Below are 4866 nucleotides of genomic sequence, written 5' to 3'. Positions count from 1 at the left end.
GTAAGTGTTTATCTTGTCATAATGTGTTATATCAGGGGGTGGAGACCCACACAATAAACAAGAAAATATTAAACTCCTGTCCTGAGTGGTCCTGCTATGTCCTCAATTAGGGACAAGAATCCCTTGAGAACATAGGCAGTTCCTAATAAAAGAAAACAGACCAATATGTCAAACCCTCAATATTATTGTAACTATAAATCTTATTCTTCAAAAATTGAAACTTAACATTTACCTTAGGTTCCAAGGGCAGGAGGAAAGAAAAAAAGAATAGATGAAACGTAGGGCATTTTTAGGGCATTAGAATTGTTCTGCATCATCTTGTAATAACAGATAAAGGTCATTTTAAATTTTGTCAAAACCTATAAAACTATATGGTTCAAAAGTAAACCATAATGTAAACCATTGACCATGGTTAGTAGCAATGCTTTAATATTTGTACATCAATTGTAACAAATGTACCATCCGCATGTAAAATGTTATTAGGGGAGAGTGGAAAATGGGTGTGTGTGTGTGAGGTATATGACAATCCCCCATACTTTCTATGTGACTCTTCTGTATCCTAAAGCTTCTTTGAATATAAAATGGAAAAAATAAGACACTGGTGGAATGGATGAAAGAAATTGTTACTATACATACAAGACAAACATATATTACAGTGATCAAAGATACAATGTCTAAAAACATTTTTTATATTATTTCAATTTTTACATTTTGTATTATATTTGTTATTTTAAAAATTTAGTATTTCATTTTCTTATTAATTTTATTTGGTTATTTTGTTGGCTTCATTTTTGTAGAGGTTTTGGATCACAGGAAGGTCACAAATGTGGCAGGGGAGGATCATTGGCGCAGGGTGGCGTTAATATGGAGATGTCTGGGAAATGGTGCACTGGGGCATGCCTCTAAGGCATATGAATGTGTTCAAGTTTTCATGGGGCATTGTCTTGGTGGATGGATACCCACACAATAACTGAAAGAATATTGAATTCCCATTCTGGGGAGTTCTGCTGCATTCTCTTGTAAGACAGTAAGAATTCCCTGAATGTAAGGGCAGTGCTTAATGAAGGAAGACATACCAATATGCCAGGCTATTGGTATTGATGATTGTACATATGAACATTTTCTTCTGAAATTGAAACTTAGTATAGTGTTATATAATGCCTAAGAGTTACCTCCTGAAATTCTTGTTGCTCAAATATTCACCTACCACCTGGACATTATGGTTGCTCATTTCAATGGATCAATCAATAAGCGAAGAGATAATGTAATATAATAGTGAGATAATCCTGAAGAGACTTAGTGCTACATAATGGGGAATAAGGACTTGCAATGGCTAGTCTAATCTATCAGCTTGGCCTCATAATTGTGCCCAGTTGTTTGGTCAAACAAGCACTGAGCTAATTGTAATACAAGGACATTTCATGTACTTTAATCATCCATGAGTTGATTTTATAGATGGCTGATTACATTTACAATCAATCAAGGAGATTGCAGGTAGCAATGAGTGATGTCATATCCAATCCATTTTTTAAGGCTTTCAAAGGGGAAGAGATTTCAGCATTCAGAGAGAGAATTCCCAGGATGTGCTTTCTTCCAAGGCTGCAAAGCCTTCTGTCATAGTGTGATCAGAGGCAGACCTGGGCATTTGTCTTACTGGGTCAGTGGAACCTGCCAGATGGATGACTTTGGGTAGCTTAATTGCAAGCAATGATGGCTACAAATATGCAAGGAGGTAGGAATAAGAGAGGAGTGTCTCCTCTTTAAAGAACAGACACAGAAGAAGAAGATTTGGAAAGAGTAGCCTCTGTAGTCTCCTCAGGGGCTGGAAGACAGCTCAGTCTCTAGGCCTGAGTCTCCCCTGAAGACTGAAGGCAGGTAGCCTGGATGTTGCTGAAAGTGCCAATATACAGTTGACTGTGCTTCAGGAGGTAACAACATAGGAATTGATGGCCCAGCTGAAGTGCAACAAACCTTCTTTTTCTGACCAGTCCATAGTCACACCCTGGCCCCTAGGTACAATTCCAAGTGCCGTGATGCCTGCTAGAACCACTTTGCCCATCTACACCAAGGATGCAAGGACAAGCAGTTTCACTGTATAAGCTTGGAGGTGAGGTTCATTAATGCCATCTTCAAGTACTCTGGGTCTAGACAAAGTCAAATACACCTTACTGATGTCCATTAGCATCTCTGACCAGTCCAAAATGCAGACACTGGGACCTTTTGAAGCCTTGCAGCTGTCCTACATTGAGGAATATACATCAAGGTGCCACAGTACCAGCTGTGCTTTCCCTTCCTTGCTTGCTGATATAGCTCATGAACTGGCAGAACAGATTTTTACCCTGTGGTTCCAGGGCAAGAAGTTCCCACCTCTGCTATCTGACATCTGGGATATCCACTAATGTGGAACCCATCCACTTTGCTCCACATCCTTGACTTGCTACCCCTTCTTGGTTGAACTCTGCTGCTCCTCCCTCCTTCTGAGGTGGGAAGGTACCTGAGACAGTCTTGGGATCTTACGTTGTGGCTTGGAGCACAAGACCCAAACTGCCAGCACTCAGCCCTCGGAATAAGACAATTGGTGTCTAAACAGACTCTGGTCCTTTCCTTGATGCCCACCAAGTCTTTCTGGGGGAAGTGTATTGGTCACAGGTAAGGACCTCTAACCTCTCCAGCAGTTCCAATTGCCTTCCTCACCCAACTTACACCTCAAGCCCACCTTGCAATGCACTTTGAACAGGGGATGGATGACCCATGGCTCTTCCCTATGATTAGATCATAGCCCCCCCCCCCCTCTGCTCCTTCCATTAGCTATAATATTTTTTAAAAGGATAGTAAAATATAAATACAAGCCAACAGAGAGTACAATGGGAAATTTTGCATTTGTACAACTCCCAGAAGTTGACCTATTACTTCTCTTCCTTTGGCAGTTTCTAATCTGTATCCTTTTGCTACAGTGAACTGGAGTGGGAAGTATGGTTCTTTTCTGAGTTCTATGAGTCATTCTAGTAAATCATCATATTTGAGAACCCATGAATGTGTACTGGTGTCAGAAGACTTGTGGAGACTCTTTCTTCCGACTCTGAAGTGTAGAAATACCCTTGCAATTCCCTTGGCTTAACAATTCTGGGCAATCTACCAGGCAAAAATCAAAAACAAAAAATGAAAACAAGTAAAAGCAAAAACAAGCTATGCTAGTTATGCTACAGGAAAATCTAGAATGTTCCTTTATTTCCATGCTGGGGGGAAGGTAATGCATTTACATGTTGACTTTGGCCTAGAGAGTGGCCACATTTGAGCAACATGGAGGCTTTCAGATGGTAACTCTTAGGCACTCTTCAGATCTAGGCTTAGTTCATATTTCAGGCACACAGGCTCATAAGCATAGTCATCAGTATCAAGGACTCTGCATTGGACCATCCTTCCTTGTTGGTCTTTGCCATCACACTTGGCGGTTTGTTGCTGTTCCATTGAGGAATGTGACAGAGCTCCCCTTGCTAGGAATTCAGCACTCCTTCAGTTGACATTTGTAACTGTAACTACCATAAAAATACCCAACATATATCTGAACATTTTTATGTCCCCAAATACATGCCCTGAAGAACTCCCCCTGACTCATGTGCCCCCCATCAATAACTCCCCAAACTAGTGTTCCTCCCCTGCCATAGTTGAACCTCTCTGTGGTCCAGAACTTCTTCAACAATGAAGCCTAATATATTGCCAAATTCAATTAATAGGAAATTGAAATATAGTGACGGGCCTAAAGTTTAGAAATAGAATACATAATAATTTAGAAATGCTAAAATAAAAAAATTGGTGAATTAATAAAATGAAAAATATTTGAAAGCTTTGTTTCAAACATTTTGCCTTTCATCACTATAATAGGTGTTGCCCTGTATGTATACTAGCAAGACACTTCCTTTCATTTCTTCCTCAGTGTCTACAATCTTTCTTTTGTTTCCCTAATTTTTAATTTTGTCTTCAAAAATGTTTTAGATCACAGTAATTCACATAAACAATATAAGGGACTCCCATATATCCAACATCAAACCCTTTTCCCCTTTCCCCAGCAATGATCTCTTTACATGTTCCTGTTTTATTTGCTGCAGCTAATGTACAGATATTGAAACATAGCTATCAAATATGGTTCCATTTTGGTTTACATTATGGCTTATGTTTTAGACTGTATAAGTTTCTAAATTTTAGCTTCCTTACATTATGGTTAACATTTTAGCTTATAGACTTTTATATAGTTTTGATGTAAGTTAACATTCCTTTATCCATCATTGCATGATCTTGTGGAGCACTTCCATTGCTCCCCAGTTGCCCTGCTTCCATCTATTCTATAACTTTCTTCTCCTCCCCGCAGGGACAACAGTGACAATCAATATTCACTACTTGAGGGACCAGATTTATAGATACTGCAACAATGCTGAGGGCTTGACTTACTAGACTGGCCAAACTAATTGGGAGCCACTGATTCTCTGGAGAGATACAATTCCCTCTATTTGGGAATATCATGTCTCCCCTGGATTTGGGTACAGCTTCACAATCTTTGTATGGGTACCCACCCAATGATATAACACACTATTATGAAATGAGCACTGACACACTCCCTAGAAGCATGCCCCTGTACCAGATGCCCCCCTTAAGCCTTAAACACTTAATCCTTCCTTTTTATATTTTCTAAAGAGTTTTCTCAACATTGTAGCTTCAAACATATACCGGACATTCTCCCATACTCAACTGTTTTCCCAGTCTTCCCCCCAATTCCTTGGGCCATCTGACCCATCCTCCCAACCCTAGCCCTATCAAATCCACAAAGCCCACCCAAAGGTATCCCTATGCCCTCATCGTATCCCTTCCCTG

Source organism: Dasypus novemcinctus, chromosome 1 (genome assembly GCF_030445035.2).
Source record: "Dasypus novemcinctus isolate mDasNov1 chromosome 1, mDasNov1.1.hap2, whole genome shotgun sequence".
Lineage (NCBI taxonomy): Eukaryota > Metazoa > Chordata > Mammalia > Cingulata > Dasypodidae > Dasypus > Dasypus novemcinctus.
Note: the sequence above shows the minus strand (reverse complement) of the source record.